The 19,324-nt window shown below is 37.4% G+C and overlaps 1 long non-coding RNA gene across 1 annotated transcript; it reads right to left on the reverse strand.

Moving 5' to 3' along the window:
• Positions 1-6,340: 6,340 nt before the first annotated feature.
• Positions 6,341-19,317, reverse strand: LOC139075360 (uncharacterized). The gene is made up of 2 exons (XR_011525712.1): positions 19,051-19,317; positions 6,341-7,531 (listed from the first exon to the last, which is right to left on the reverse strand). It is a non-coding gene; the product is annotated as an uncharacterized lncRNA (long non-coding RNA).
• Between the last annotated feature and the right edge of the window lie 7 nt (positions 19,318-19,324).

Below are 19,324 nucleotides of genomic sequence, written 5' to 3' on the forward strand. Positions count from 1 at the left end.
TCTGCGATATTTTCACCTCTACTGCTCTCCTTTATAGATTTGCTTCATAAGAATTCATTTATGAAAATGAAAGAGGACAGAATAAAAAGTGAATGTTAAAGCAATGACAAAATTTTTGTATTTTCATTGGATTTAACTTATCATAAGTCAGATTTAATTTTCTCTTCTGGGATTGTGATGACTATCGTGGTTATTTTGATTAAGGCAAGAATTAAGCTTAGATTCCCAAAACTAGAGTAGACTCAAACATTATATAGCCTAACTGTCCTTCCAATGCTCAAAATCGTCTTTATATGGTTACTCCCTCCCCTCTCCCCACCCCTCTTACCCCCAACCCATGACCACAGACTTCAAGTGCTGGGGCATTCACTCTTTGTCAAGACAAGCCATTCCTGGTGTGATGACTAGGAAGCTCTGTATCCATTTCATCTCTCCCACTCTCAAATTCCCACTCACTTCTCCTGATTCTCCTTACTGTAGCCATGCAGAGAGAGCTTAATCCCTTTTCTACCTGGAAGCCTTTAAAAATATTTAAAGACAGAAAATTATTATATCGCCCAATGTCTTATCTCCTTGATACTAAACAGTCTTTTAACTGTTTCCCTAAGCTCTGCTTTTGAGCCTTTCACTTGCCAGGTAGCTCTTCTAAGGGAACTCTGGTTTGTCTACATATGCCGACTTGTTAGAGTCCTCTGCCTCTTACCACATATAAAATGGTTCCCAGGCCTAAGGATTTGGGGTAGACCTGGAGAAGTGCCTTCAAGGAGTGAGTTGTTGCCCCAGCTGCTGGCATTGCAGTCAGCAAACAGCCTTGAGCAACCAGTCCTTTGAGGGCTCCTGTTGGGACCCTGGCTAATACAATCTTTTTGGACTTCTTAGATCTTTACATGGAACTGTCCCTGTAGGCTCACTCTGTCTCCTCCAGACTTGGCTATGCTGATTTCAGCTTCTACACAGCCCCTTCGCCTAGCCTCTCAATCCAAAACCACTTGCCTCTCCCTCATGAAAACCCTATCCCTTTCCAGAGGATAAGGTCTTACTGCTTTGTTCCTTGTGTAGACTTACAAATCACATGAAGACTTCATAATGAACAGAGATCAAGAACCTGTGCCAGGTCCTATCTGAGCTCAAAGGAGAGTTTCTGAATCCAACCCAAGCAAGAGAATAATCAAAGAAATCTTCTTGGATTCAGTACTATCTAAGCTGAGTTTGGATAGATGCGTAGCCAATAGCCAGAACTCAGGCAGAGTATAGAGAGAAGGGTATTCCAGAGGGAGGGAACAGCATTCTCAAAAGCCTACAAAAAAGGTGAATTCATGGGCCTAGTGGTTAAATTCGGCATGCTCCACTTTGGCAGCCTGGGTTCAGTTCCTAGGTGTGGACCTATACCACTCGTTGGTGGACACGCTAAGGTGGTGACCCACATACAAAATAAAGGAAGATTGGCACAGATGTTAGCTCAGGGCAAATCTTCCTCATGAAAAAAAGAAAGAGAAATTCAATGTGAGTGTCTGGAGCTCAGATTGAAATGTCTTTGCAGGATGGAATGAGGAGGAGTATCACAGGAGATGATGTCACTGTATTCATAACTTCACCCAACTCCAGCCCTTCAGGATCAATAGCTGATCCTTGTACTACTTAACCAAGAAAACATGCCTGTGAGTGATCTCCATTTTCTGTTCACATTCACACATGTCTATATTTTTACTCATCCTTCCCTTCTTCCCTCCTTCTATTCAAAGGTTAGCACCTTCATCTATATCTCAATTTTTGGAAGGGTGGAAACAGGGAGACCAATTAGAGGACTATGCAGTAATACAGATCAGGAGACAGAACAGGCCCACTGCCTGTTTTTGTAAATAAAGTTTTATTGGAACACAGCAACGCCCATTCATTAAGTATTGTCTATGGTTGCTTTCAGCCTACAACAGCAGAGTTGAGTAGTTGCAACAAAGACTATAAGGCCTGCAAAGCCTAAAATATTTACTTTCTGGCTGTTTGCAGACAAAGTTTGCTGACCCCTGATCTGGATGAGTAACCCAGATGAGAGAGGTTGGTGAATTGAATTTGAGCGGTGGTGGTAGAGGGATGAGGAATGATCATATTCTAGATGTACGTTCTAAGTAGAACCTACAGGGTTTGCTAATGGATTGCATAGGAAATGAAAGAGAGGAGACAAGAGTGACTGAGTTTTTTGGCTTGATCAACTGGAAGAATAAAGTTGCCATTTGCTGAAATGGAGAAGGTTGTGGGAAAGGTAGGTTAGGGTGGTAGGTAAATAAGAGTCTAGTTTTGTACGTGTTTGCACCTACGTTTGAGATGCCTGTTAGAAATTTAAGTGAAAATGTCAAATAGGGAGTTAGATATACAGGGTGGACTTCAGGGGAAAGGTCAGAGCTATAAACATAAACTTGAGAGCTGTCAGCATATAGATATTTAAAACCATGAGACAGAATGAGACTATTTAGTAATGGACTGCAAAGACAAAAGAGGCCTGAAGACTGAGCCCTGAGGCACTTGAACATTCAGATGTTGAGGGTATGAGGAGGAAATAGCAAAGAAGACAAAGCAGATGAGTGAGTTAGGTGAAAAACCAAGAGAGAATGGTGAGCTGAAAGCCGTGTGAAGAAAGCGGGTCAAAGAGAAGAGAGTGATGAGCTCTCAAAGTTGATCAAAGGGATAATAAGTGCAATAAAGGTGGCATGGTCCACTCAGGAGTATGGACAAGAGCAAAGGGTCACACGGTTCCTGGAGTGGTCTTGGGGCCGTTTAGTCATGCAATGCCAAGGCCTTGGGTAACCAAAGTGGTTAAGAAGGGAAGTGGCAGGTTCTGGATGGGCATGTCCCCTTGTCCTGGAGAGAATGGTACAACCAGAAGAACACCAGAATGGGGCCTTTCTTGCCCAAATCTAAGAAAGGGATTCATGCCTTATTCACACTTATATGGGTTGTTGTAAAAATTAAATGGATTGATGTGTGCAAAGAATTTAGAATAGTGCTTGGCAAAGGGTAATCACTCAGTAAATATTTGTCTGTTGCTATTATTGTTTACATTCACTGGGTCCAGAACAGTAGGTGTTGTACAGCAGAAAATCAGTACATTTTCAATAATTTAAAAAATAAATATAGATTTATTATTTTCTCTGATATTTTAGATGCTCATTGAAGAGGATTCAAATTTAAGATGTCAACTGGAAAAAAAAAAAAGGTTTTGCTATGTTTACAAACCACTGTTGCAGTGTGTATGTGTGTGTGTGTGTGTTTTACCCTGATGACCAACATTTTGATTCGTTGATGGCTCCTCTAAGGAATTGTAGAATTTTGCGGGATCATTGACCTAAGCTGCCTAGCAGGTTTACTGGAGCCTCACCAAATTGATTAGCCTATGGACTTGGAGCTTGAAACCAATGTTAATCATCCCAAGGGCAATTAAAGCAAGAGGGAAGCGCAGCACAAGCGTCTTAGTTACAAAATAAGAAGATAGCCTCAATCTCTATCCCCCTATCCTCAGCCTTGCCAAGAGAGCAATCTCAACTCCTTTTCTGCAAAATATTGCTTGTCAGTCCGACTTGTCTCATGTCTTAGCAACACAAAAGGAACCCAAGGAAAGCCAAACATTGAAATTTGATTGCTCATGATTTGATTGGTACTATGATTTAGTAAATTGCTTTTTTTGAGGGTTGTTCTTTTTTGGTTTGTTTAAAGCCAAGGACTAAATGTAGCAATAAAAATTTAAATTACCTTGGCTCTTGCCTGAAATGCTCAATATTCCAATCTCTATGCCTCACTGTGGTGCCAGGGAGAAGAGCAAAAATAGTCGACAGTGATTCTGCATTACTGATGCACTCTACTCATTAGATTATATTGAAATGTTATGACTTGACGGGCTCAGAGTGTTATTTCATTTTTGCCTCCAGTCATTTCAAGTAATTTTTTATTAGTACATAACAAAATACAAAATTTTTTGAAGTAAGACTTTCTAATTGGAAATAATAATTTTTGATAGAAAATTAAACCCTTTAGTAAATAATGTTAAATTATCATCAAAATTACATTTTCATGAATAATTAATCAATGCCACTTCAACTGTTTAGTATGGTTGAACTCTAGTAATTGTTAGGTTTAATTGTATTCTCTTGAGTTCAGCAGAAAAATTAAATCAGGTCATATGTATTTCACTGTACAAGCTTATCTTGATAGATAAAAAATTCACTGAAGAAAAATACTCCAGGAAAGTAAGTTTTTGGTAAACTTATTCCAAAATGTTATAGTTACATGTTAGCACTTGCTACTTCAATTTTTCTAGAATTCCTTTACTTTAATTAAGACAAAGCAAAGGTTTTCTCCAATATAGCCCCAAGATAGCTTTCATGGTATATGTTCCAGGGATTTTTTTTCTATATTTATTTTTAATTGAATGCATGATCAGTGTAACAGACACCAGATTTTGGTTGAATTATTTATTCATTCCCTGTGTTTAAGGAGGGTAAAAACAATGGGCTATTCTTACTGGTATGCCTAGGGCTCCAAACATATGAAGATAGCACACACTCATATCTCCTTCAGTGTCGTAAAAATGTTACAGTTCATCATGGATATGATAAAAACAAATACAGCCTAGTTTAATGAGGCATCATCACCCTCTCTTGACTCTTTGGTGATGTCTTAAAATGATTTTTACCATAGTTAAAATTATTGAAGTTACTTGTTCTCTCTTAGGAATCTTGCTGAATTTTCCACGTATCAGAAAAACGAAACATGTTAAATTACTACTATTATTATTCCTCTCTTTGCTCGCAAGGTATTATCTAAAGGATTCCTTTATCAATATTTGTGTGCTTTGCTGTGTTACATCTCCGATTTTTTGTACCAGCTGAATTTTATAAAGTAGGGTCCTCAGTGGGAAACGATCCTGGGAGTATTGGGATTGTCAGGGTGCCAGTAGGGGCTGAGGAGTGAGGAGAGCAGGGGAACGGACACAAATTAATAGCAGAAAATTATCTAGCATAGAAACTTCAAAGTCAGCCTCTTAACAGTAGCAGTTAGAATTATCACTGGCATCAGCCTAGTATTATCATTTATCTTTGCCATACTCCCTGTGGTCCAGAATGTCTAGATATTCCAACTGGGTAGATGTGCTGCTGGGAGACACTCAGAAAGAGAAAAAGAACTAATATTTATTGAGCACGCATAGGTGCCAGGCACTGTAGAGATGCTTTCACATTCCATATCTCTTTTGGTCACCATTATAATCCTCTAAAGGTGGTATGATTATCTTCATTTTACTGTTGGAGATATCAAAGGTGAGAGTAGTTAAACAACTCACCTGGAGTACCCCTGGTTATACAGGAAGCAGAGCTAATTGCTCCAGCAGCAACATTAGTGAGGGAGAAAGAAGGGACCAAGTAGGTCAACACGGATTTGGTCTTGTTTCCAATGTTGACGCTAGAGCTCATCTCAGGATACTGCGGCCCTAAGATAGTCACAGGAGAGGATTTGGAATTAAATAGCTTTCAGAGGTGGATGTCTTGGGTTCAGTATCCCCAGACTCTTGCTTGAAAGCTCTTGTGCTGGAGTAGACATTTCTTCATCTTTATTTTTCCCATGCCACCTTCCACAGTACTTTGAACATCATGATTATTTAATAAATATTTGTTAAATTTAATTTAAAATCTTCTTACAGGGGCAGCAAGAAACAGTCATTTTATAGTAGTGGTCTAATTATAATTGTGTCCACTCTGGGATATTTGTGCTTGTCGTAGTAATTGAGGACCCAATTAGAGAGTTAAACACTGAGTAAACAAAAAATAATTGATAGAGTTGACCTACACAGCAAAACATACTTGCTAAAGAAAGGGCAAAAGGAGAGAGAGAAGGAACTATAGTACTTAAAATCAATAATTTATAAGATTTTAACATTTGAAATTATAATTAGGAGAGAAAATCAAATATGAGCAATTAGCATCTCTTATTTTCTGTGAAAACAACTACCTCTGCTGCCTACAACTGGAATTACCACTTATCCCACACAAGAGCTTCTTCTCCTAATTGGGTCAGATTATATTTTTAGTACAATTTTATTCTAATGAATGCGGGCCCTTTCTATTAACCTTAACAGTGAAGAAACATGAAACAACAGGAGAATATATCATTTGGGACTTCAAACTAACTGTATATGCTAATGTGACAGGAATGACTGCTTGAGGACAATTTTATCATATCGATTGCAATTATGAAGGGAAAATAAAATCTTCTCAAGTATTCTTCACTCTCTCTGAGTTAATTGAATTTTATAACCTTTGCTAAACTCTTCAAACAATAGAATCTTACTCAGGCAATATCAAATAATTACAAAGAACTTTATTATCTTCCAAAAATTCTGCTGAGTTGATAGATTTAGTGGTTTCCTTTATTTTCATTGCAAGAAATGATCATCAACATCATCACTGTTGCATGCAAGATCATCATGGCATTTATCAAATCTGTAGGGCACTGTGCTAGGTGGGGAGACATCAAGAAGTATAAGATGTAGGCTTTGTCCTTGAGAAATTTATAATCTACATGGAGACATTTAGATTAGTTAAAGTTGGCCCAAAATAATTTATTTAATCCTGCGAGGTTTATTAGAATCATTCAGTGGGGACACATATGAGAGTAACATTAGACTCCCATCTTAAAGTTATCTTAAAATAAATTCTGCCTCCTACGCTTGCTAAGAGACACAAATATGTTTTGAAAGATAATGCAGATGTTATTAGTTACCTTTCTGAGGAGAGAATGAAATCCATTGATCCCTGGAGGATAAAACATTAATTCTCTGAGCATTTTATTTGGGTGACTTGGGAAAGCATTCAAGTCCCATCTCCTTAACTAATTGGCAGTGTAACTATCACTTATAGCACATTATTGCTCCAGCTGCTGTGCTAAAGGACAGGCTGTGTGAAAAGTTATTTACCATTTCCATGACATAGACATCATGTACAAAAAAAGGCCAAGTTTTCCAACACAGCATACAATAGTACTCGTCATAAGTTAGTATAAAGAAAGCCCTTAATAAAATGAGATGTTTTACACTGATTTTCAATGCTTGAATTTGAAAAAGGTGAGGGGAGAGAATTTTTTTCCCTTCTAAAATGGGCATCTGGAAATAAGTAATGGGGATAATTGGGCAAGTGCATTTCCTAGGAAAATGCTATGTTTATCTTCCTGGTTTATTTTGTTTGCTTGGTAATCAAGCCTTACATGATTATCAAATTTCCTTTATAAGCACATTTAATTGAAAGTTAACAATCCACTTCCTTTATCAACAGTGTGAGTGGATGACTTTTCCAGCGTAAGGTCCAGTCACACGGATCAGCAGTTCACACGGGTGAAGCAGGTCCTTCGAGGCTCTCCAATTCCCTGTGCCGTCTATTCTCAATGTGGTACGACGGAGAAGTGGCTTAGAGCTTTAAGAACCATTACAACTTTGAGATTGTGGCTATATGTGCTTTCTCTTTGTTCTTTCTGTTTTCACAATAAATTTTCAAACCTGTAGAAAAGTTGAAAGAAGAAAACAGTGAATACCTGTATACTCTTCACCTAGAGTCACTATTAACATTTTGCCACACCTTTTTCTCTCTCCTTTCACGCACACACACACACATATTTTTAAGGAGACATTTTTTTCCTGATCCACTTGAAAGTAAATGGCAGATGTGACACTTTATGCAGAAATGTTTCAGCATACATCTCCTAAAAAACAAAGACTTTGTCTATGTAACTTCAAATCCATTATGACACCCAAAAAGGTGACATTAATTCACTAATATCATCTAATATACAGTCCATATTCACATTTCTCTAATTGTCCAAAAGATATCTCCTCTGTTGTTGTTTTTTAAATCCAGACTCCAATCAAGTTTTACGTATTGCATTTGATTTTTCTGTGTCTTTAAAGTCTTTTATTCTAAAGTACTTCCCCTGCCTTTTTACACTCATAACATAGAATTTTTTGAAGGGTCCAGGTCTATGTGTTCTTTTTAATAAAAAATTTTGAATTTTTAAAAAACGTTTTGATAAATGGACTATGTGTTACTTTTTCTCTTGCCAATGCCTGAGAAAAAGCCTAAATATTGGGCCTAAGTTCTGTAGACTGGCAACATAACTCAATTTATACCAAAAAGCATTGGTAAAAAGGAAAAATCCTATAATGTGTCCATAATAGCAAGGAGCACCAGGAATTAAAACTAGCCATGAACACGTAGGTCGTTACAAGTTGATTATCTTTTTCTTGAGTCTGCTTAACTATCCACGAACATATGAGAATTTTTGACTTGGAAGAACCTCAGAGGCAAGTTAACTAGCTTGATTCCTTATATTATCAATGAGGAAACTGAGTCTCAAAGAGTCTGTGGTTTGCCAAGGCCCCCTGCCAGTTAATTGTAGAGATGAAACTAGAAATAAGGTGTCTTGATTTCCCATATCCTTGTGCCTCTGATTCTCTCAACTTCTCTGTGATCACCATCCATTTCTTTAATCTCCTTTCTTTTCCATTTCTTCCTTCCCTTCCTTTTTCTCCTTCCTTCTACTGAGCAAACAACCGCAGATCTTTTTTAAGAAAAACAAATCACTTCTTTTAGACTTCTACCACAGTTACTCAATAGTGACATTATGGACATTTTGGGCTGGATAACTCTTTGCTGTAGGGGCTGTCCTGTGCACAGTAGGAAGGTTGGCAGCATCTTTGGATTCTCCCTATTTGATACCAGGAGTGCTCCTCCATTTGTGACAACCAAAACTGTCTCTAATTATTTCCAAATGTCCCTTGGGGGCCCAAATTGCCCTGTTTAAGAACCATGGCCAAACGGTTCTTAGTTTGGCCATGGTTCTTATTTTATTTGCTAGCTTTCCTTTTGCTCCAGGTCAACATAAATTCAAAATTTCTTGTATTTGTAACCATAGCATAGGTACAATTTTTATTCTACTATTTTTACTTAATGGTGGTCTAGTGGTTAAGATCTGGTGCTCTCACTACCACAACCCAGGTTCATTTCCCAGTCAGGGAACCACACTGCCCATCTGTTGGTCATCATCCTGTGGTGGCTGCCTGTTGCTGTGATGCTGAAAGCTATGCCACTGGTATTCCAAATACCAGCGGGGTCACCCATGGTGGACAGGTTTCAACAGAGCTTCCAGACTAAGACAGACTAGGAAGAAGGACCTGACCACCCATTTCTTAAAAAATTAGATACAGATGGCCAACAGGCACGTGAAAGGATGTTCATCACTAATTATTAGAGAGATGCAAATCAAAACTACAATGAGATATCACCTCATGCCGTCAGAATGGCTATAATTAACAAGATGAGAAATAACAAGTGTTGGAGAGGACGTGGAGAAAAGGGAACTCTCATACACTGCTGGTGGGAATGTAAACTGGTGTAGCCACTATGGAAAACAGTATGGAGATTCCTCAAAAAATTAAGAATAGAACTACCATATGATCCAGCTATTCCACTTCTGGGTATTTATCCAAAGAACATGAAAATACAAGTGTGTAAAGATATATGCACCCCTATGTTCATTGCAGCATTATTCACAATAGCCAAGACTTGGAAATGACCTAAGTTCCCATCAATGGATGAATGGATAAAGAAGATGTGGTATGTATACGCGGTGGAACCCTACTCAGCTTTAAAAAAAAGATAAAATCTTGCCATTTGACAACATGGATGGACCTTGAGGATGTTATGCTAAGTGAAGTAAGTCAGATAGAGAAAGTCAACTACCATATGATCTCACTCATAGGTAGAGATAAAAGCAACAACAAACAAACACACAGATGTAGAGATTAGACTGGTGGTTACTAGAGGGGAAGGGAAGAAGGTAGAGGGTGAAAGGGGTATCAGGGCACATATGTGTGGTGGCAAATGGTAATTAGACTTTTGGTGGTGAACATGTTGTAGTCTACCCATAAATCAAAATATCATAATGTACACCTGAAATTTATATAATGTTATAAACCAATGTTACCTCAATAAAAAAAAAATGGAAAAACCCTATGAATAGCACTGGGGCATTGTCTGATACAGGGCTGGAAGTTGAAGGTGAGAGGATGGCACAGAAAGACTGGGCAGGGTTCCACTCTGCTGTACGCATGTTCACTAGGAGTCACAATTGACTAGATGGCACTAACAACAAAATTTTTACTTAACATTCTGTAATAAGTACTTTCACTGCTGCTATACGACAGGGACACTTGTTGTTTCTGCCTGTCTAGCATCCCTACTCCCTCTTGAGCAGCGGCACCACTTTGTCCACTGTGGAACTGCATTTCCCTTACCTCAACCATTTGGTTCTAGGCTCCCACCCTCTGTCAAAGGTGTGAACAAGGGACCCAGGCCTGACCAGTCATAATAATCCATCTCCACAGCCACAGTCATTAGTCTCAGTGATGGGCACGTGACCCAAGTCGGGCCAATCCTTTCCTGGGAATTTGCTGGAAGAAAGGCTCTACTTCATGTGGGTTGCTAAAGTGTGGTGTTGTAAAGTCAAAGGTCCTGGCAGCTATGTCTTCAACTTGTCTGCAGCTTAAGAGAATGAAGCCAGGACAGACAGAAAGCAGAGGTGAGAGATGGCAGAGAAAATCCTGGTGGTACCATGTGGGTCCCTAGATCCATTACTCTCTGAGGGCAGTGCAACCCTCGTCAATAAACCTCTTCCCCCACACCCTTTTGTTCATTTATTTTTTGCTCAGTTGGTTTGACAGGGATTCTTTCTCATTTGCAACAAAAATATTCCTGATTGAGAAAATAGTATTCTTGTTTATAATATTTAATGGCCCGTATTTCCTCAAGTTGTAGTATTTCCTTAACTGTTCTGCTAACATTGAACTTTAAAATCATCGGAAATATTTTTCCGTTAGAAATGCAGTGTTCTTTTTCAGTGCCTTTTGAATGACTTCTAGTAAATTTTCCATTAGTTTCCTCAAACATGGGCCCTTGGTTTGGATTCTGAACTACAAGGTTTAAAACTGAGTGATTTACCACCTAATTTAAAGCCATTCAGTTTTGCTTTTTCACTTCCGTGATAATCATTCCGTCTGTGATTATACCAACTGTTGTGGCAAGATCAGCTCCAGCTGCATGAGCACATTTGAAGGCGTTAGTGTGCTACGTCAGTGGCTTGAGAAATTTTTTATAGTATCACTAAGATTTATTTCTGACTCTCGTAGGAGCTGCTTTATGATTTCTTTTAACCTCAAAGACAATATTGTTCAATTTTAAGCCTTCAGACCTTTACATTCACTTAAGATATAGAATTACTCTGTCATCCTAATGTCTGTGAAAAATGCCTCTGATTCTCTTATTATGATGAAGTCTATATGTACATTTACCTGTATAAATTAACTTTTCCATATTTTAAGATTTAGTTCAAATGTTACTGTCTTCTATGTGATTTCTTTTTCACTTTGTTCACGATTCGTTTTCACCTATCATTGCACTTAGTAAATCTACCTCGTATCTGTGAAAGGCGATGCAGTGATGGGAGTAGTGCCACTGAAGGGTCCTGTAATAGCCATAGAATCTGATTCTTTCAGAGAATCATAGGTAGCAATATACTATAAAATATATTACCATCAAGTTATTTATGGAAGCATAATTTTTAATAGCAAAAGATTAGAAACAAATCAAAAGTTCATAATTAGGGGGCCAGTTTAATGAATTATGATACAGCCATAAAATGGAATACTATGCAGCTGTAAAAAAAAGACCAGATAATTTTTGAATATATTGATATGGTGCGATCTCCAAGATACATTAAGTGTCTGAAGAGGTGGTTTAGTAGAGTAATTAAAAGTGTGGACTCTGGAGTCTGATCTAGGTTCAAAGATCAGCTCTGCCGTTTATTAGCTGTGTAAACTTGGGCAAGTTTCTCAAGTCCAGTTTCTCAGTTTTTTCCACCTGTGAAATGAAGATGCTAATGGTAACTACCTCACAGGATTCTATGAGGATAGAATGAGTTAATACATGCACAGCACTTAGAAGAGTGTCTGGCCTATAGTAAAATAACCGAACTATAACAATGGGATGTGAACGAATGATTTTTTAATTATGTAATATAATTCATAAAAAACGAAAAATTAAATATTTTCTAAATATTTTTCCCAATGTTTACTATTATCGCCTTCTGTTGTAGAATTATACATACTCATGTAGAGGGTTCTCTCCTCTGTTATTATAATGTCTTTGAGGACCAGGCCTGGCGTTTCCTCGTGTGTGTGCCCTGCATGATCTCCAGCATGTGTCATGTATAAGGCAAGTTCCATGGGTATTTATTGATGGAATTAATAAAACATTCAGATTCCTCTCCGTACATAAATGTGATTTCAGAGCTTTAACATTTAGAGTATTGACCTTAAACAAATAGACAACCAATTATATCTGCACCAAAAATGGGGTTTATTTGGGATCAGCAAAGAATTGCTATTTGGGGTCTGCAACCATGGCAAGCCATGTGCAGGACCCCCCAGCAGCAAGAGAGGGAAAACTCTTTTATAGAGGAGAAGAGGAAGTTGTGAGGCTATTGTAAACAAAGGGTTCAACGTGTAGTGGCTTTTCATTGGCTGCGTTGTGACAGCCTCTCATTGGCTGAGCTTCTTGCCTGTCCAAAAGAGGAAGTCTTTCTTATTCCTGTTGGGCTCTGCAGTCATTGGAGGGCATGAGAATTCCCCCTTTTGGCCTCCCAACTAAGAATTAACGTTTATTAATTTGACATTGTCCCTTTTGATTGAGATCTTTCTCTGAAAGCATCACTGATCAAGTTTTTCTGGTTTCAGCATCTGTCCCATGATGCCAGGAAGGACCTTTCCTCAGTTTTGTGTCCCACATTGGAGGGAGAGTGCACAGATTGGAAATGTATTGAGGCCACATTTGAGGAACAAGGAGGGGTAGAAGAGAGAATTCTCAAGCATTTTTCTCAGGTCAGAACAAGCTTGGTGGATCAAGGAATGGGAAGGCCAGACTGTCTGGATTGTAGTCAACTAAGGAGAGTGGGTCACAATGAAGGGAAGAGACACAAATGAGGGTCAGATCAAGTAGGACCATTGTAAGTGCATGTAAATGACAACTTGGAGCTTGAAATTTTTAAGAGCTTAATAAATGGAAACTCCTAGTTATTAGAGATCATATTATTGTTTTATCCATAATTTAAATTTATATATTTTCAAAAGGAGGAATAGCTTTGTTCCTTATAATCAATTCAAATGAACACTTAGAAAATACTTGTGAATTTGAACCTCAGACTTCACTAACCCAATAAAATTTAAATTCTGTTAAAAACTTTAAAAAGAGTCATTTTCTAATTGTAAAACCTTCTACAACTATCTACCTAGAAGTTATTGCTTTACAAGTATTTGTTTATTGTTTCTAGCCTAGATTTTTGCTAAGTGGTTTTTTCACCCCAGTCCTCAACCATGATACTTCTACCTGAATCCTGAAAATATTTTCCTAAAATTCATTCAATTTTTGTGGTTAATTTTTAATCAATCTGGAATTTATTTACAGGTATTTTGTGAGTTAGAGACTATGGTATGCCGAATGATGACCCCCAAATATACCCAAATCCTAATTCTTGTAAACTGTGAATGTTACTTTATATATATGGCAAAAGTGACTTTGCAGATGTGATTAAGGTAGGATCTGAGATGGGAAGATTGTCCTGGATTATCTGGGTGAGCCCTATATATAATCACAGGTGTCTTTATAAGAAGGAGGCAGAGGGAGATTTGACACAGATTGGGAGAAAGAATGCAAGGAATGTGGCTCTAAGAAGCTAGAAAAGACAAAGAAGGGCTTCTCCCCTAGAGCCTCTGGAAGGAGTGGCCCTGCCCATGCCTTAGACTGTGTCACTTAACTGCAAACTTCTGGACTCCGGAACTATAAGGGAATAAATCTATGTTGTTTTAAGCCACTAAATTTGTGGTAATTTGTTACAGCAGTCATTGGAAACTAATACAGAGATCTAACTCTCCTTTATCATGCTATACTTTTTTTTCCAAAACCTTTTTTTCTTTAAGCTGCATTTATTCTTCCAGATGAACTTTAGATTCAATTTGTCTTGTAAAAAAATTGAATTTTGATTAAAACCGTCTTAAATATATAGATTCACTTAAATATTCCTAACCAGACACGAAGACTCTCTTTTCAGATCTTTCGCCGACCTCCTATATTTAAATTATAAAACTTTATAGTTTTTCTTCACTTAGGTTTTGTATATGTCTTAAGACTTATTTATTGCTATTGTGGAAAAGGATCTTTTTAAGATTACATTTTCTAATTAGATAATATTGGTGTGTAGGAGCACTATTAGATTTTCAATCTGGCCACCCTGCTGAATCAATTTAAAGATCTAATAATTTTATCTTAGATTTCCCAGCAATACAATCATATCATCCATAGATATTATAATCTTTCTCTTCTTTTCCACTACTTATTTTTCTTATTGCATTAGCTAGAATCTATAGGACAGTGTTAAATGGTAATGGTGTTAATAGGCCTATTTGTCCTTTTTCGGACTTTAATTGGAATGCCGTTAGTGTTTCATTAAGTATGATGTGTGTTTTACTTTGTTTATTTTGTGGAAGTATTTTAACATCATCTATACATGCATCTCTTTATATATGCATAAAAGTGATCAGAATATTTCCTGCTATTTCTAGGTTATTAAGTATTTCAGAAGAGGTGAGGAAGTATTATTTCTTGTATTTCTGACATCTATTAATATATATCTTATATAACTATATATAATAAGTATAATAAGTTTCTCAATGTTGAAAAATTATTTTACTATATAACAAAATCAATTGGGTAATTTAATGTTTTCATTTAATATTTTTTCAGTATTTTGTTTAGAAAGTTTATAGCTCTCTTTTTTGTATTAAAAAATTCAGGCTTTGGGGTTGGCCCCGTGGCCCAGTGGTTAAGTTCGTGTGCTCTGCTGCAGGCGGCCCAGTGTTTCGTTGGTTCGAATCCTGGGCGCGGACATGGCACTGCTCGTCAGACCATGCTGAGGCAGCGTCCCACATGCCACAACTAAAAGGACCCACAACGAAGAATACACAACTATGTACTGGGGGGCTTTGGGGAGAAAGAGGAAAAAAATAAAATCTGAAAAAAAAAAAAATTCAGGCTTGGACATCAGTAATGCCAGTCTTACAAAATGAATTTGGAAGTGCTTTGTCTTTTTCTTTTCTTTTCTTTTCTTTTTTTAAAGATTTTATTTTTTCCTTTTTCTCCCCAAAGCCCCCCGGTACATAGTTGTGTATTCTTCGTTGTGGGTTCCTCTAGTTGTGGCATGTGGGACGCTGCCTCAGCATGGTCTGACGAGCAGTGCCATGTCCGCGCCCAGGATTCGAACCGATGAAACACTGGGCCGCCTGCAGCGGAGCGCGCAAATGTAACCACTCGGCCACGGGGCCAGCCCCTGTCTTTTTCTTTTTTTAAAATTTGGTAATAATTTAAAATAACAGGAACGGCCAACTGTTTATAGGCTTACTAGAACTGTATTGGTTTAGTTTCTTTTTGGTTGTAGATTTTTCACTTTTCCAATTATTCTATAATTATTTAGTCTATTCAGGTTTTCTACAGTTTTTTTCCTACAAGTTTAGGAATCAATTTTTATAACTTATACTCTCCTAGAAAATAATGAAAAAGGTTAACATTCATTATCTATGTGTGCCTACAAATCGAAAGGATGGCTAATCCACTTAAAAATAAGCCAATGCCAAGTCTGCATAGTTAATAGAAGAAAAATTCAAATAGCCACTTAATGTATATGCTTTAACTCCATCCTATTTAGGGTAAGCGTGTATCCGTGTTTCCTTGGGAAAGTCCTGGTTTATATCTGCTCTTCCAGTCAAATTATGACTGGTGTCACCTTTTAGTCTTAAAAGTTTTCTATTTAGACAATAAATTATATAGTCTCCCTAGTTATAATAAATAAAGTGAAATTTTAAACCATACTGAGGATTTTATTTTATTTTTTTTGCCAATCAGATTAACAAACATTAAAAAGATTTCTGACATGAATTGCTGGAAAGGGTATAGTGAAACAGAGGTATATTGGTGGAAGAGATAATTGGTACTGTCTTTTTGAGTTATAAATTTCTCAGTATCTATTAAAATGTTAAGTATGCATGTCATTTGATCTACCTATTGGCCTTCTAGGATCTTAACTTCTGGAAATTCTGATGCTGGTTTGCAAGCACATGTATGGGCAAGGTACTTGTATAGGTTGCTGATTAAATAAATAAAGGTACATTTATAAAATGAAATATTATGTAGATGTTTAAAACAATGAGATAGCTGTACAGATATTGGCATGGAAAGATTTCCGTTGTATATTAAGAGAAAAAAGTAAGATGCAGAATGATATTATAGTTTTAACTGACATTTAGTAAAATATACACATATACAATTTGTTTTCCTATGCTTACGAAAAAAGTTTGAAAATATGTGCACCAAATTTAATACCTATTATCATGAGAGTTTAGATGAATAGAAACTGAAATGAGTAAATTCAATAAAGGTTTTGTTAAATATTAGGGAAAAGTCACTTTTAAAAAAACATAGCATACTCAACAATAATCCTGAGACACTATGTATGCTGGTAGAAAACAGAAAAACCTGGTTTTGGCTTGGTGACAAGCGTCAGAGCATAATCCCTTGGCTCTAGTAGAGCTGACCTTTCTTCTGGTTGGAAGCATGACCTTTTCCCTCTGACAGAAGACTTCATGACTCTATAAAAGAGTTTTGAATTCTGAAGAGAAGGGAATACTAGACCTCAACTTATGTAGTTACTATTTTTATATTTCTGTAAGAGTATACAGTCTTAGAATCTTAAGGCAGTAAGGGTGCTCAAGTGTCTTCTTGTCAACCCTCTAATTTCTTTTTCAGTCATAAAAGAAAGTTTTATCTGTTTTTCCAAGGAATATGTGCTTTGCATCTTATACACAATAATCCAGAGAGGAGAAAAAAAAGTTACCCAACAACTATTTTGAGGCATATATAACCTTAATATCCACACCATTCAAGGACAATGTAAAAAAAATGTAGGTCAACCTCCTACATGAGTCTGTATGAATAAATAAAAATACTACCAAATAAAATCAAGCAGAATATTAAAAACGACAGACTCGAGAATAAAGAACTTCAAATCTACAAGAAAAGCAGACTATTCAATGTAAAATTAGGAAAATACATCCATGTGCAATTCCCAGAATAATATGCAAATGGAACAATAATCATATAAAAGACACTCAAATTCATTATGACCATGAAAATGAAAACAATGACAATAAAAATAATATATCTATCATATTGAAGACAATAAAAACTTTAGAAAACCCAGTGTTGGTGAGAATGTGAGGAAAGAAGATTTCTCAGACACTGCTGTCGGAATGTGAACTGCTAAAATTATATTGGAGAATGATTTATGATATTCAGTAAAGGTGTATATAATCTACAACCAAGAAATTCTTCACTCAGCTATATATGCCGGAGATTCTCTAGGGTATGTATTTATCAGTGTCCTCATTTTACAGACAAAGGAAACCAAAGCCTAGTTTCTTTTACAATTAAATGAATTAATATATGTAAATCACTTATGTGCCTGGTACATATTACGCCATCTATTAAGTATATCTCTGACTATCATCATCATTATCATTGTGAATAATCAGCTGTAGGTGAAATTTTATAAATTGATCAATATCAATATTGACAAACAACACATGTTAGGTGCTCCATCATTGCATCTCTGGAGGGGTAGTCTAACAGCTGAATTAAAAAACCACCAAGTTTTGACCAGCCTGTGAGGTCTGGAGGATGTTTCCTCCTTCCCACCTACAGCTTCAGTCATGTGTGTTTCCACAGTAACAATGTGGCCTTTATTTTTTAAGTTAATTTTTCATAGTTTTAATTAAGACAATTTTTTTAGAGCAGTTTTAGGTTCACAGCAAAATTGAGAAGAAGGTACAGCGATTTCCCATATACTCCTTGCCCTACACATGCATAGCCTCCCACATTACCAATATCCCTCACCAAAGTGGTACATTTGTTACAATTGATGAACCTACATTGACACATCATTATTACCTGAAGTCCATAGTTTACCTTTGGGTTCAGTATTGGTGATGTACATTCTACAGGCTTGGACAAATGTATAATGACTTGTAGCCATCATTATGGTATCATACGGACTATTTTCATTGCCTTAAAAATCCTCTGTGGTCTGCCTCTTCATCCCTCCTCCCCTCTCTCCAACCTCTGGCAATTGCTGATCTTTTTACTGTCTCCATTGTTTTGCCTTTTCCAGAATGTTATTTAGTTGGAATCATACAGTATGTAGCCTTTTCAGATTGGCTTCTCTCACTTAGTAATATGCATTTAAGATTCCTCTGTCTTCTCATAGCTTGATAGCTTATTTCTTTTTAGCACTGAATAATATTCCATTGGATGTACCATAATGTTTTTATTCATTCACCTTCTGGAGGATGTCTTGGTTGCTTCCAAGTTTTGCTAATTACGAATAAAGCTGCTACAGACATCCACATGCAGGTTTTTGTATGGGCATGTTCTTAACTCCTTTGGGTAAATACCAAGGAGAGCTACTGCTGAATTGTATGGTAAGAGTATTTTTAATACTTTAAGAAACTGCCAAACTGTTCTCTAAGTGGTGGTGCCACTTTGCATTCCTACCAGCAATGAATGAGTTCCTGTTGCTCCATATCCCCACCAGCATTTGGTGTTATCAGTGTTCTGGATTTTGGCCAATTGGTGTGTAGTGGTATCTCACGGTTGTTTTCAAACCAAAAAAAAGTGGACCTTTTGAGAAGTTGAGGGGCACACTCTGATCCTTGAAACACCCAATCCTCTTCCTAGAGGCTCTAGGCCCCCAGGTTGTGTTTCACTAGACCCATGTCAGTTTCTGGCTTCTTGGGTTTTGGGTTTCAACGCCTGCCTAGAGGGGAAGAAATAGGGAAAGAGTAGGGACCGCGCTGAAACCCACCTGAGACGGCAGGCCTGGGGAAGTAACGCCTGGAAAGAAGCTTTGTCAAGTGCTACCCTAGGGCCAGGCAACATTCCGCCTCAGCTCCCTAGCAGACGCCACCAGGAAAGAAAGAGGTGCCCAGATGATACACTCCTCCTGGCGCGTGACGTGGCTCTATTTTATTGTATTTTTTGGCAGCCAGAGGTCGGTAGGAAGTACTCCTTTAGCTCTGATCCTCAAAGGCACGGTCCTGAGAGGTTTCTTTAAAGCGGAGCGTTCTGGGAATAAAGGT

This window comes from Equus przewalskii, chromosome 13, assembly GCF_037783145.1.
Source record: "Equus przewalskii isolate Varuska chromosome 13, EquPr2, whole genome shotgun sequence".
NCBI lineage: Eukaryota > Metazoa > Chordata > Mammalia > Perissodactyla > Equidae > Equus > Equus przewalskii.